This window comes from Triticum aestivum, chromosome 1B (assembly GCF_018294505.1).
Source record: "Triticum aestivum cultivar Chinese Spring chromosome 1B, IWGSC CS RefSeq v2.1, whole genome shotgun sequence".
Classification (NCBI taxonomy): domain Eukaryota; kingdom Viridiplantae; phylum Streptophyta; class Magnoliopsida; order Poales; family Poaceae; genus Triticum; species Triticum aestivum.
Window position 1 is genome coordinate 694352921 of NC_057795.1, and position 16174 is coordinate 694369094.

Below are 16174 nucleotides of genomic sequence, written 5' to 3' on the forward strand. Positions count from 1 at the left end.
CAGAACAAACAGCGGTCGACTGACCTGGACATTGCTTTGGAGGGCAGAACTGACGTCATAAGCTGCCTGGCTCGCGTCCCGGATGGTCTTCAGCTGCTCCATCATGAGTCCCGCCTGGCGTATCGCCTCCTTCGCCGCGCCGGCTTGGTCCTCTGGGACGTGGTGCGTCGTGAAGAGGGAAGGCTGCTGAGCACTCGTCAGTGGGTTCGCGAAGGACACCGTGTGTCGAGTGGTGTTCTCTTCCTCCACAGTCAGAATCTCAGGCGCCGTCACATCCTGAGGCACCTTACTGGCGGACGTTTTCCGACTCCTCCTGCGCTGCAGCGGCTCTTCATCCTCATCATCATCAGGGAGATTGATAACAGTATTGGGTGGAGCTACAGAGAAAGATCAGGATCAGAGCTCGCGAGTCAGTCGACTAAGAACGGCGTTAAGAATACAGTACCTGGGTTCGAAGTTGCTGCGTCCTCCATCTCGTGGTCATCAGCCCGGGCCGAGGTTTCAGAAGTAGCAGCACTGCAACTCCAAAGGATCAGTCGACTAACTTCAGCGTCGACCAGAGACAAAGTTCACACAAAATGAGAAGATTCAAACAACACGATTACCCTGATATGGTAGGGATGGACACCTTCATCTTCGGTAGGAGCTTGATCGGCTTCGACGAGGCCGCCCTGGGCTGCTTCAGCGCCTTTTCAGTCGGCACCGGAGAGGTGGTCCGAGGGTGCTTGGTCGACTGAGTGGCGGTCGCAACCCCCTTACCACGTTCAGTCGAAGGGTCGTGGACAAGCTTCGACCGCCTTTCTGAGCGCGGTGGTACGACCTCCTCCTCCTCTTCTTCCTCGCCCTCGACGTCATCTTCATCACCGTCATCATCATCGTCGTCGTCATCATCCTCTGCAACATCCGAGTCCCATTCCTCCTCTTCCTGGCTCTCGCCCCCGCTCGCCTCGCCCTCCTCAGTCGAAGCTTGTGCCCCATTGGGCATCGAGTACAGCTCGGTGAGGGCCTAGCAGATGTCCAGACAAGGATCAGTCGACCAGTCGGCAGGGTAAACAGAAATGAATGCGACAAAAGCACAGTGGAGAGCAGGGCAAGTATACCTTGTTTGGGTCGCTGTTGTGGTCGAGTGGAGGAATCCTTCTGGCTCCGCGTGGGTTATCCTTATTCCCGGTAACGGCTACCATCCACCTTTCCAGAGTGACGTCGTCGACTGCTTCTGGATGGACTCTAGTCTCGTCTTCGGTCCCACAGTACAACCACATGCAGTGGCTCCGGAACTGAAGGGGCTGGATGCGACGCCTAAGGAAGACATCCAGAAGGTCCATGCCCGTCACTCCCTCCCGAACCAACTGCACCACGCGCTCCATCAACATCTTCACGTCAGCTTTCTCCTCCGGAATCAGCTTCAGAGGGGAGGGCTTGTTCACTCGGTCCATGGTAAACGGAGGGAGTCCACTCGACTGCCCTGGCGTCGACTGGACCTGGCAGTAGAACCAAGTCGACTGCCAGCCTCTGACGGACTCGGGAAAGGTCATGGGCGGGAAGGTGCTCTTATTCCTCACCTGGATCCCCAGGCCCCCACACATTTGGACGACTCGGGTTCTCTCATCACCTGGGCTCGCCTTCTTCACGGTCTGAGAGCGACACGTGAATATATGTTTGAACAAACCCCAGTGCGGTCGACAGCCCAAGAAACCCTCACACATGGACACGAATGTAGCAAGATAGGAAATGGAGTTTGGGGTAAAGTGGTGAAGCTGCGCTCCGAAGAAATTCAAGAAGCCATGGAAGAAAATACTCGGCGGCAAGGAAAAACCACGATCAACATGAGTGGCCAAAAGCACACACTCACCCTCTTCTGGCTGTGGCTGCCACTCCTTCCCCGGAAGCCACGCAGCTCCGTGAGGGATCAAGCCCTCGTTGGCCATGTCGAGGAGGTCCTTCTCTGTGATGGTCGACTGGATCCAGTCTCCTTGGATCCAGCCCTTCGGCAGGCGGGATCTGGACGAGGACCCTCCGCGGCTGGTGGATCTCCCCTTCGCCTTCTCCGACGCCGACGCCTTCTTTGCGCGCTCCAGCGCCGCCGTCTTCTCCTTGGCCATGGTCACCGGCGAGATGCGCGAAGGGAAGTGGTGCGGGGGCGAGAGCGAGCACGCTGGGCGGAGAAGAAGGAAGCAGAGAGAGGGAGAGAATGCTGAGGCGCGGCACAGAAATCCTCGCCGGGCACATTTATAAGGTCTCTTCCGAGTGGATGACAGGTGGGCCCGACGATCTAATCATATCTGGGAGCAGTTACGCAGACTGGATACGTGGCGAAAAAGGTGGCGCGGAGATCGAGGCGTCTATGCCCCGTCCCATCCGAACGCCGCGGTCCGCCCCGCTTCGCGCGCGTCCCCAAATTTCGCATCCCGCGGAATCCGCGAACAACAAATCAGTCTGTCAGACGCGGTGTTTCCGGCGATCCGTCGCTCGGAGATCGTCGAAGCCCGAAAGATCACTCGACGCAAAAATAGAATGGATCGAGTCGACTGAAGGCAAATTGCTCCCTGTCGACGAAGAGATTCTTTGGTCCAGGACAACGCACGACCAGGGCACAAAGGTTAATCGGAAACGACATCAACTCCTTCCTCACTCGAAGCCTCAATCCATTCGGGGGCTAATGATGGGGTTATGTACCTAGGGTAGGGTCATGGACCTGATCTAAGTACCTTACCCAAGGACACCCTTAGAAGAAGTCGCCTTCCAGTCGAACAACGAGGGACACACTCGACTGACTTGAAGGACTCGACCACGAAGACTCACTCGACCACCAGAAGGTCAAGAGGCACTCTGCACTGCAACGGCCTGTAATCAAGTAGACTTTATGACAGTAAAGGCACTTTATGTGGGGCGTTACCAGTAACGCCCCAGACTTAACTCACCTTAAACCCTCTCCTACGTGGGCTGGCTGGGGTCCTGGCGCACTCTATATAAGCCACCCCCCTCCACAGGCAGAGGGGTTCGGCACCTTGTAACTCATATACTCATAATCCACTCGACCGCCTCCGGGCTCCGAGACGTAGGGCTGTTACTTCCTCCGAGAAGGGCTTGAACTCGTACATCCTTTGTGCTTACAACCTCTCCATAGCTAGGACCTTGCCTCTCAATACCTACCCCCCACTCTACTGTCAGGCTTAGAACCACGACAGGCGCCGCCCCCCACCTAGTCAAATTCGGACTAGAGGGAGAGGGGGTGTGTGGCCCACCCTGGCCGCCCCTCTCTCTTTCCACCAAGGCCCATGTGGCCCATTATCTCTCCCGGGGGGGGGTTCCGGTAACCCTCCGGCACTCCGGTTTTCTCCGAAAACGTCCGGAACACTTCCGGTGTCCGAATATAGTCGTCCAATATATCAATCTTTATGTCTCGACCATTTCGAGACTCCTCGTCATGTTCGTGATCACATCCGGGACTCCGAACAAACTTCGGTACATCAAAACTTATAAACTCATAATAAAACTGTCATCGTAACGTTAAGCGTGCGGACCCTATGGGTTCGAGAACTATGTAGACATGACCTAGAACCATTCTCGCTCAATAACCAATAGCGGGACCTGGATGCCCATATTGGTTCCTACATATTCTACGAAGATCTTTATCGGTCAAACCGCATAACAACATACGTTCTTCCCTTTGTCATCGGTATGTTACCTGCCCGAGATTTGATCATCGGTATCCAATACCTAGTTCAATCTCGTTACCGGCAAATCTCTTTACTCGTTCTGTAACACATCATCTTATAACTAACTCATTAGTTACAATGCTTGCAAGGCTTAGGTGATGAGTATTACCGAGAGGGCCCAGAGATACCTCTCCGACAATCGGAGTGACAAAACCTAATCTCGAATTATGCCAACCCAACATGTACCTTCGGAAACATCGGTACGAAGATCTTTATCGGCCAAACACCTGTAGAGCACCTTTATAATCACCTAGTTACGTTGTGATGTTTGGTAGCACACAAAGTGTTCTTCCGGTAAATGGGAGTTGCACAATCTCATAGTTGCAGGAACTTTGTATAAGTCATGAAGAAAGCAATAACAATATACTAAACGATCAAGTGCTAGGTTAACGGAATGGGTCATGTCAATCACATCATTATCCTAATGATGTGATCCCATTAATCAAATGACAACACATGTGTATGGTTAGGAAACATAACCATCTTTGATTAATGAGCTAGTCAAGTAGAGGCATACTAGTGACTTTATGTTTGTCTATGTATTCACACATGTATCATGTTTCCGGTTAATACAATTCTAGCATGAATAATAAACATTTATCATGATATGAGGAAATAAATAATAACTTTATTATTGCCTCTAGGGCATATTTCCTTCAGTCTCCCACTTGCACTAGAGTCAATAATCTAGATTACATAGTAATGATTCTAACACCCATGGAGTCTTGGTGTTGATCATGTTTTGCTCGTGAGAGAGGCTTAGTCAACGGGTCTGCAACATTCAGATCCGTATGTATCTTGCAAATCTCTATGTCTCCCACTTGGACCTGGTCCCGAATGGAATTGAAGCGTCTCTTGATGTGCTTGGTCCTCTTGTGAAATCTAGATTCCTTTGCCAAGGCAATTGCACCAGTATTGTCACAGAAGATCTTCATTGGTCCCGATGCACTAGGTATGACACCTAGATCAGAAATGAACTCCTTCATCCAGACTCCTTCATTTGCTGCTTCCGAAGCAGCTATGTACTCCGCTTCACATGTAGATCCCGCTACGACGCTTTGTTTAGAACTGCACCAACTTACAGCTCCACCGTTTAAAAAACACGTATCCGGTTTGCGATTTAGAATCGTCCGGATCAGTGTCAAAGCTTGCATTGACGTAACCGTTTACGACTAGCTCTTTGTCACCTCCATATATGAGAAACATATCCTTAGTCCTTTTCAGGTATTTCAGGATGTTCTTGACCGCTCTCCAGTGATCCACTCCTGGATTACTTTGGTACCTTCCTGCCAAGCTTATTGCTAAGCATACGTCAGGTCTGGTACACAGCATTGCATACATGATAGAGCCTATGGCTGAAGCATAGGGAACTTTTTTCATTTTCTCTCTATCTTCTGCTGTGGTCGGGCATTGAGTTTGACTCAACTTCACACCTTGTAGCACAGGCAAGAATCTTTTCTTTGCCTGATCCATTTTGAACTTTTTCAAAATTTTGTCAAGGTATGTGCTTTGTGAAAGTCCTATTAAGCGTCTTGATCTATCTCTATAGATCTTGATGCCCAATATGTAAGCAGCTTCACCGAGGTCTTTCATTGAAAAACTTTTATTCAAGTATCCTTTTATGCTATCCAGAAATTCTATATCATTTCCAATTAATAATATGTCATCTACATATAAAATTAGAAATGCTACAGAGCTCCCACTCACTTTCTTGTAAATACAGGCTTCTCCAAAAGTCTGTATAAAACCATATGCTTTGATCACACTATCAAAGCGTTTATTCCAACTCCGAGATGCTTGCACCAGTCCATAAATGGAACGCTGGAGCTTGCACACTTTGTCAGCACCTTTTGGATCAACAAAACCTTCTGGCTGCATCATATACAACTCTTCTTCTAGAAATCCATTCAAGAATGCAGTCTTGACATCCATTTGCCAAATTTCATAATCATGAAATGCAGCAATAGCTAACATGATTCGGACGGACTTAAGCATTGCTACGGGTGAGAAAGTCTCATCGTAGTCAACCCCTTGAACTTGTCGAAAATCTTTTGCAACAAGTCGAGCTTTATAGACAGTTATATTACCATCAGCGTCAGTCTTCTTCTTAAAGATCCATTTATTCTCAATGGCTTGCCGATCATTAGGCAAGTCAACCAAAGTCCATACTTTGTTTTCATACATGGATCCCATCTCAGATTTCATGGCTTCTAGCCATTTTGCGGAATCCGGGCTCATCATCGCTTCCTCATAGTTCGTAGGTTCATCATGGTCAAGTAACATGACTTCCAGAATAGGATTACCATACCACTCTGGTGCGGATCTTACTCTGGTAGACCTACGAGGTTCAGTAGAAACTTGATCTGAAGTTTCATGATCATTATCATTAGCTTCCTCACTAATTGGTGTAGTTGTCACAAGAACCGGTTCTCGTGATGAACTACTTTCCAATAAGGGAGTAGATACAGTTATCTCATCAAGTTCTACTTTCCTCCCACTCACTTCTTTCGAGAGAAACTCCTTCTCTAGAAAGGATCCATTCTTAGCAACGAATGTCTTGCCTTCGGATCTGTGATAGAAGGTGTACCCAATAGTCTCTTTTGGGTATCCTATGAAGACACATTTCTCCGATTTAGGTTCGAGCTTATCTGGTTGAAGTTTCTTCACATAAGCATCGCAGCCCCAAACTTTAAGAAACGACAACTTTGGTTTCTTGCCAAACCACAGTTCATAAGGCGTCGTCTCAACGGATTTTGATGGTGCCCTATTTAACGTGAATGCGGCCGTCTCTAAAGCATAACCCCAAAACGATAGCGGTAAATTAGTAAGAGACATCATAGATCGCACCATATCAAGTAAAGTACGATTACGATGTTCGGACACACCATTTCGTTGTGGTGTTCCAGGTGGCGTGAGTTGCGAAACTATTCCACATTGTTTCAAGTGTAGGCCAAACTCATAACTCAAATACTCTCCTCCACGATCAGATCGTAGAAACTTTATTTTCTTGTTACGATAATTTTCCACTTCACTCTGAAATTCTTTGAACTTTTCAAATGTTTCAGACTTGTGTTTCATCAAGTAGATATACCCATATCTGCTCAAATCATCTGTGAAGGTGAGAAAATAACGATACCCGCCGCGAGCCTCAACATTCATTGGGCCACAAACATCAGTATGTATGATTTCCAACAAATAAGTTGCTCGCTCCATAGTTCCGGAGAACGGCGTTTTAGTCATCTTGCCCATAAGTCACGGTTCGCAAGTACCAAGTGATTCATAATCAAGTGATTCCAAAAGTCCATCAGTATGGAGTTTCTTCATGCGCTTTACACCAATATGACCCAAACGGCAGTGCCACAAATAAGTTGCACTATCATTATTAACTCTGCATCTTTTGGTTTCAACACTATGAATATGTGTATCACTACTATCGAGATTTAATAAAAATAGACCACTCTTCAAGGGTGCATGACCATAAAAGATATTACTCATATAAATAGAACAACCATTATTCTCTGATTTAAATGAATAACCATCTCGCATCAAACAAGATCCAGATATAATGTTCATGCTCAACGCTGGCACCAAATAACAATTATTCAGGTCTAAAACTAATCCCGAAGGTAGATGTAGAGGTAGCGTGCCGACCGCGATCACATCGACTTTGGAACCGTTTCCCATGCGCATCGTCACCTCGTCCTTGACCAGTGCTCGCTTATTCCGTAGTCCCTGTTTCGAGTTGCAAATATTAGCAAAAGAACCAGTATCAAATACCCAGGTGCTACTACGAGCTCTAGTTAGGTACACATCAATAACATGTATATCACATATACCTTTGTTCACTTTGCCATCCTTCTTATCCGCCAAATACTTGGGGAAGTTCCGCTTCCAGTGACCAGTCTGCTTGCAGTAGAAGCACTCAGTTTCAGGCTTAGGTCCAGACTTGTGTTTCTTCTCTTGAGCAGCAACTTGCTTGCTGTTCTTCTTGAAGTTCCCCTTCTTCTTCCCTTTGCCCTTTTTCTTGAAACTAGTGGTCTTGTGGACCATCAACACTTGATGCTCCTTCTTAATTTCTACCTCCGCAGCTTTTAGCATTGCGAAGAGCTCGGGAATAGTCTTGTTCATCCCTTGCATATTATAGTTCATCACAAAGCTCTTGTAGCTTGGTGGCAGTGATTGGAGAATTCTGTCAATGACGCTATCATCCGGAAGATTAACTCCCAGTTGAATCAAGTGATTATTATACCCAGACATTTTGAGTATATGTTCACTGACAGAACTATTCTCCTCCATCTTGCAGCTGTAGAACTTATTGGAGACTTCATATCTCTCAATCCGGGCATTTGCTTGAAATATTAACTTCAACTCCTGGAACATCTCATATGCTCCATGACGTTCAAAACGTCGTTGAAGACCCGGTTCTAAGCCGTAAAGCATGGCACACTGAACTATAGAGTAGTCATCAGCTTTGCTCTGCCAGACGTTCTTAACGTCGTCAGTTGCATCAGCAGCAGGCCTGGCACCCAGCGGTGCTTCCAGGACGTAACTTTTCTGTGTAGCAATGAGGATAATCCTCAGGTTACGGACCCAGTCCGTGTAATTGCTACCATCATCTTTCAACTTTGCTTTCTCAAGAAACGCATTAAAATTCAACGGAACAACAGCACGAGCCATCTATCTACAAACAAACATAGACAAGCAAAATACTATCAGGTACTAAGTTCATGATAAATTTAAGTTCAATTAATCATATTACTTAAGAACTCCCACTTAGACAGACATCTCTCTAGTCATCTAAGTGATCACGTGATCCAAATCAACTAAACCATAACCGATCATCACGTGAGATGGAGTAGTTTTCAATGGTGAACATCACTATGTTGATCATATCTACTATATGATTCACGCTCGACCTTTCGGTCTTCGTGTTCCGAGGCCATATCTGCATATGCTAGGCTCGTCAAGTTTAACCTGAGTATTCCGCGTGTGCAAAACTGTCTTGCACCCGTTGTAGATGGACGTAGAGCTTATCACACCCGATCATCACGTGGTGTCTGGGCACGACGAACTTTGGCAATGGTGCATACTCAGGGAGAACACTTCTTGATTATTAAGTGAGAGATCATCTTAAAATGCTACCGTCAATCAAAGCAAGATAAGATGCATAAAGGATAAACATCACATGCAATCAATATAAGTGATATGATATGGCCATCATCATCTTGTGCTTGTGATCTCCATCTTCGAAGCACCATCGTGATCACCATCGTCACCGGCGCGACACCTTGATCTCCATCGTAGCATCGTTGTCGTTACGCCATCTATTGCTTCTACGACTATCGCGACTGTTTAGTGATAAAGTAAAGCAATTACAGGGCTTTTGCATTTCATACAATAAAGCGACAACCATATGGCTCCTGCCAGTTGCCGATAACTTCAGTTACAAAACATGATCATCTCATACAATAAAATATAGCATCACGTCTTGACCATATCACATAATAACATGCCCTGCAAAAACAAGTTAGACGTCCTCTACTTTGTTGTTGCAAATTTTACGTGGCTGCTATGGGCTTGGCAAGAACTGTTCTTACCTACGCATCAAAACCACAACGATAGTTCGTCAAGTTAGTGCTGTTTTAACCTTCGCAAGGACCGGGCGTAGCCACACTCAATTCAGCTAAAGTGAGAGAGACAGACACCCGCCAGCCACCTTTAAGCACAAGTGCTCGCAACGGTGAAACCAGTCTCGCGTAAGCGTACGCGTAATGTCGGTCCGGGCCGCTTCATCTCACAATACCGCCGAACCAAAGTATGACATGCTGGTAAGCAGTATGACTTGTATCGCCCACAACTCACTTGTGTTCTACTCGTGCATATAACATCAACGCATAAAACCAGGCTCGGATGCCACTGTTGGGGAACGTAGTAATTTCAAAAAAATTCCTACGCACACGCAAGATCATGGTGATGGCATAGCAACGAAAGGGGAGAGTGTTCGTCCACGTACCCTCGTAGACCGTAAGCGGAAGCGTTATGACAACGCGGTTGATGTAGTCGTACGTCTTCACGATCCGACCGATCCAAGCACCGAACGTACGGCACCTCCGAGTTCAGCACACGTTCAGCTCGATGACGATCCCCGAGCTCCGATCCAGCAAAGCTTCGGGGATGAGTTCCGTCAGCACGACGGCGTGGTGACGATGATGATGTTCTACCGGCGCAGGGCTTCGCCTAAACTCCACGACGATATGACCGAGGTGGAATATGGTGGAGGGGGGCACCGCACACGGCTAAGGAACGATCCGTAGATCAACTTGTGTGTCCTGGGGTGCCCCCCTGCCCCCGTATATAAAGGAGGGAGGGGGGAGGCCGGCCGGCCCTTGTTGGTGCGCCAAGGAGGAGGAGTCCTCCTCCTAGTAGGAGTAGGACTCCCCCTTTCCTACTCCTACTAGGAGGGGAAAGGAAGGGGGAGAGAGGGGAAGGAAAGAGGGGGGCGCCGCCCCCCTCCTAGTCCAATTCGGACCAGAGGGAGAGGGGGCGCGTCGCCCACCCTGGCCGCCCCTCTCTCTTTCCACCAAGGCCCATGTGGCCCATTATCTCTCCCGGGGGGGGGGGTTCCGGTAACCCTCCGGCACTCCGGTTTTCTCCGAAAACGTCCGGAACACTTCCGGTGTCCGAATATAGTCGTCCAATATATCAATCTTTATGTCTCAACCATTTCGAGACTCCTCGTCATGTCCGTGATCACATCCGGGACTCCGAACAAACTTCGGTACATCAAAACTTATAAACTCATAATAAAATTGTCATCGTAACGTTAAGCGTGCGGACCCTACGGGTTCGAGAACTATGTAGACATGACCTAGAACCATTCTCGGTCAATAACCAATAGCGGGACCTGGATGCCCATATTGGTTCCTACATATTCTACGAAGATCTTTATCAGTCAAACCGCATAACAACATCCGTTGTTCCCTTTGTCATCGGTATGTTACTTGCCCGAGATTTGATCGTCGGTATCCAATACCTAGTTCAATCTCGTTACCAGCAAGTCTCTTTACTCGTTCTGTAACACATCATCTTATAACTAACTCATTAGTTACAATGCTTGCAAGGCTTAGGTGATGAGTATTACCGAGAGGGCCCAGAGATACCTCTCCGACAATCGGAGTGACAAAACCTAATCTCGAATTATGCCAACCCAACATGTACCTTCGGAAACACCTGTAGAGCACCTTTATAATCACCCAGTTACGTTGTGACGTTTGGTAGCACACAAAATGTTCTTCCGGTAAATGGGAGTTGCACAATCTCATAGTTGCAAGAACTTTGTATAAGTCATGAAGAAAGCAATAGCAATATACTAAACGATCAAGTGCTAGGCTAACGGAATGGGTCATGTCAATCACATCATTATCCTAATGATGTGATCCCATTAATCAAATGACAACACATGTCTATGGTTAGGAAACATAACCATCTTTGATTAATGAGCTAGTCAAGTAGAGGCATACTAGTGACTTTATGTTTGTCTATGTATTCACACATGTATCATGTTTCCGGTTAATACAATTCTAGCATGAATAATAAACATTTATCATGATATGAGGAAATAAATAATAACTTTATTATTGCCTCTAGGGCATATTTCCTTCACAAGACCCATCCGTTATCTTAGCATTATGATCGTTTAGTTTTATTGCTATTGCTTTCTTCATGACTTATACATATTCCTCTGACTATGAGATTATGAAACTCCCGAATACCAGAGAAACACCTTGTGTGCTATCAAATGTCACAACGTAACTGGGTAATTATAAAGATGCTCTAAAGGTGTCTCCGAAGGTGTTTGTTGGGTTGGCATAGATCAAGATTAGGATTTGTCACTCCGTGTATCGGAGAGGTATCTTTGGGCCCTCTCGGTAATGCACATCACTATAAGCCTTCCAAGCAATGTGACTAATGAGTTAGTTACGGAATGATGTATTATGGAACAAGTAAAGATACTTGCCGGTAATGAGATTGAACTAGGTACAATGATACCGACGATCGAATCTCGGGCAAGTAACATACCAATGACAAAGGGAATGACATATGTTGTTATGCGATTTGACCGATAAAGATCTTTGTAGAATATGTAAGAACCAATGTGAGCATCCAGATTCAGCTATTGGCTATTGGCCAGAGATGTGTCTCGATCATGTCTACATAGTTCTCAAACCCATAGGGTCCGCACGCTCAACGTTCGATGACGATTTATATTATGAGTTGTGTGTTTTGGTGACCGAAGTTTGTTTGGAGTCCCGGATGAGATCACGGACATGATGAGGAGTCTCGAAATGGTCGATAGGTAAAGATTCATATACTGGAAGGTTGTATTCGGACATCGGAATGGTTCTGAGTGATTCGGGTATTTTACCGGAGTACCGAGGGGTTACCAGAACCCCACGGGGGAAATATTGGGCCTTAGTGGGCCTTGAGGAGGGCCGTAAGGGGTGCCCCCCATGGCAGTCCGAATTGGACTAGGGGGAAGGGGCGGCGCCTTTCCCTCTCCCTCTCCTTCCTTTTCCCTCTGGTGGAGAAAGGAAAAAGGGTGGGAGGGGGGCGAATCCTACTAGGATTAGGAGTCCTAGTAGGATTCCCCCATGGCGCACCCCTCCTGGCCGCGAGCCTCCTCCCCTCCTTTATATACGGGGGTGGGGGGCACCCCAAAGGCACATCAATTGTTATCTTAGCCGTGTGCGGTGCCCCCCCTCCACAGTTTACTCTTCTGGTCATAGCACCGTAGTGCTTAGGTGAAGCCCTGCGTGGATCACATCACCAACACCGTCACCACGCCGCCATGCTAACGGAACTCTCCTTCGACTATCTACTGGATCAAGAGTTCAAAGGACGTCATCGAGCTGCACGTGTGCTGAACACAGAGGTGCCGTATGCTCGGTACTTGGATCGGTTGGATCGTGAAGACGTTCGACTACATCAACCATGTTAACCTAACTCTTCCGATTTTGGTCTATGAGGGTACGTGGACACACTCTCCCCTCTCGTTGATATGCATCTCCTAGATAGATCTTGCGTGAGCGTAGGATTTTTTTGAAATTGCATGCTACGTTCCGCAACAATGGCATGTCATCATCGCCACTCCACAGACCCCTAGATAATTGATGATGCAAATAATGGTTAAAATTTTCATATAATGCCTAAAATCTGCAATGAAGACTACAATCTCGAGAACTAATAAAGTCAAATTTTCCAATGTTGTCCTCACAATGCACATCCCATCGACCAAACAAAAATATTCTTAAAAATAAAAGACGCATATACAAAGTGTTGTAGAGTGAGTATGAAAGTTGCCTTACCATTGTACAAAACAAGACCAAGTCTATAGTGTATAAATGATGACACGGTAGCAAATATATGCTCACCTATATATATATAGTTTAGAAGCAGACATGCATGTTCAAGTCATGCAAGCTAGTGAACGTAGGAAGTGTTTGGACTAAAATAAATATAGGCCACCAGGTAGATCAATCTCTCAAGAAAGGACTATGCTTTAGTTCTAGAGATTGTGACTAACATAATTGTATCAATTAGCCAATCATGTACAGATCCAGGTTAATGAAGATCGGTGGAGAATACACCTCTTGTATTGTACCAGGGAGAGTTAAAGAAAAGGTTTGAACATTCTACTATTACTATTTTGTTTTTCTATTATATGATTTGCATTTCAATTTGGATATGAATTCTACCACATGCTTGTCATATATTGTATCTATGTTGTCATTTTTCTTGGACTCTTATTATTTTTACCATAAGTTATATTTGGGAGTACGGGGAGTCCGTAAAGTGTCGGAGTACCAAATACATCCTTGGGTGAAGTCAAACAAATACAAATACAAATACAAATAGTAAACATAGAGGAGAAAAATAATAGTGAATTGTTTTGAAAATAATAGTGAATTGTTTTGAAAATAATTTAACACTTAAAATAGAGGAGAAAAATAATAGTGAATTGTTTTGAAAATAATTTAACACTTAAAATAGAAATGGCCCCAAACAAATACAAATCTAAATCTAAACATTGTACATCAAACTGAAAGTTTATGTCAAACTCAATTGCTACTTTCATTTTATATTAATTCATACTAAAATTCTTATGGAAATAAACATCTTCTTAGGAATTTATTGACCCTGCTTTATTTCTTTCATTTTTCGTGAACTAAAAAAAATCAGGATTTTACATATATTGTAAGGGTTTTTATGTACTTACTCACAATGTAAACAATTGTGCGTTCTACAAACATCTCTAGAGATATTTTTTTGCATCATAATAGGATGTATAACTTCCTGGCAACATATTTATTGATCATGCGTGAAATGGTGCAAACATCTATACATGGCGTAATTCATCCATAGAGAGATGCATTTTTTCACAAAATACTATCTCAATTTATCATCACACAAATATGTTTTTAAGATACATTAGAGAATAACAAACAAACTATGATTAATTTTAATAATTAGTTGTGATTTTAACTAGGATTAATCAAGTAATATCAAATTTTAGTATGTAAATTGATGTAGAAAGTATAAAAATTTAGTATAAACCTAAAACAATTGGTATCACTAGTATATCAGGGTAAGACACCATAATTCATCCAACGACAATGTTTATGTCATACGTTGTATAGCTTCCTGACAACAAATTTCTTAAGATCTGTATTATTTGCATTTCCTTTCGTCCAGACAACTTTACCAAAAGGAACCGTTGTGTTCGGAAAAGGAAACACTCAAGCCTGGACATGCCTTCGTATCCACGTAAAATCCCATTCACATATTTTTGCTGGGTCTATAAAATTTCTAGGAATTACTAAATCTAACGAATTTAACTTTCTGAAGGAAAATAACTAGACATAGGGTTGCACATCCGATGCCTTCAACAAAGGAAATCCTATGCATGTTAGGATAAGCAACAGTACACAATTAATAGCAGTTAAAACTTTAAAATGATGCAATGCATAGTGGCTAAACCAAGAAACTAGTAACAAGTCAATCATTGTCATAGATAGTCAGCACAGAGGCAGGCAATAAACAAAGGAAAACACAATTGGTGACCCACAAAACACAAGTGGGATAAACAATCCTTGGATTCCCCTTCTGATCACTACAGAGAATGTTAATAGAATCAGTTTTAACCTAGAAGAGCTCAATGCAAGTATAGAAAACAAACCACTACAAAGAGAGCACCTGCATTTCTAAAACAGGCCACCATCAATTTCCTTTGGACGACGAACATGCGGACTGTAGATGCCCCTGGAAGGTAGAACAAGCTTAGAAAACATAAATCACACAACAAGACAAGGACCAAAGCAAAAAGAGAGGGGAGACTCACTTGGGCTTGTGCCAGTTGGGAGGGCGGCGGTAGAGTGATCCCCTCGATTGCCCTCCGTCCCTGCAGAGAACACAGGCAGGGGTTAGAGAAGTGCAGGCACGAGCCACATCGTTCAAGAAAACACAGGGGGAAGAGATTGCAGGAGAAAGTTTGCATTTCGTCAGCAGGTCGACAGCGGTCGCCGGAGACGGAGGGGAAAGTGAGGAAATGGAGAGACGGCGGCTGAGTGGGATCGCCGATCAGGCGGTTTTTATCCATCTAGGTTACGCTGAGATCGGGCGCTGTCCACTGGCAATCGTGACTCCACTGGCCTGGGAGGAATAATGGGCCGGCCGTCGCGACTCCACTGGCCTGGGAGGCATAATGGGCCGACCGTCTTGACTCCACTAGCGCGGGAGGCATAATGGGCCGATCATCGCGACTCCACTGGCCTGAGAGGCATAATGGGTCGGCCGTCGCGACTCCACTGGCCTGGGAGGCATAATGGGCTGGGCTGGCCGTCGCGACTCCACTGGCCTGGGAAACATAATGGGCCGGCAGGGTTGGGAGTGGTGTTGCGCTTGTGAGCCCTCCGAGCAAACGGGCCGTCCTAATATTGGCCCAAGAAGCATTCTCTTCATCGGGTCGCCCTTGTCCTTGTGCGAGAGGTCGCGGATCTGAAAGAGAAATAGCATCAGATCTGAGAGGAAGACAAAGATTTCTCATCGACTGATAATTGAATCAAAGAGAAGCGCCTAATATGCTTAGTAAGTACCTTCAACTTGAACTTGAAATTGCATCAGGAAACTTGTGGCTAAACAACAAGAAAAAGAAGAGACCTACATGCAGCGATTCAAACTCAAGTCAGAAAGATGTGCAAACACGAGATGTTGCGGCCAACAGAGGTGCGATTTGATCTTGTGATACCTTGCCTTCTTACCTTACCTTACCAAAGGGGCGGAGCAGAGAGCCATGGCAGGCTCTGCATCTTCTTGCATGTGCAAAGGGCACAGCCACAAGTCATGGCCATGGCCGGTGAAGAGGAGGACCCTCTCCCTATCTAATCTAATGGTGTTTG

At 45.6% G+C, this 16174-nt stretch overlaps 1 long non-coding RNA gene across 2 annotated transcripts; it reads right to left on the reverse strand.

Moving 5' to 3' along the window:
- Positions 1-14764: 14764 nt before the first annotated feature.
- LOC123101878 (uncharacterized) lies at positions 14765-16174 on the reverse strand. 2 transcript variants are annotated; one of them, XR_006448611.1, is made up of 4 exons: positions 16042-16174; positions 15872-15935; positions 15118-15773; positions 14765-15038 (listed from the first exon to the last, which is right to left on the reverse strand). It is a non-coding gene; the product is annotated as an uncharacterized lncRNA (long non-coding RNA). The 2 variants fall into 2 exon arrangements; XR_006448612.1 differs by having other exon boundaries at positions 16037-16174.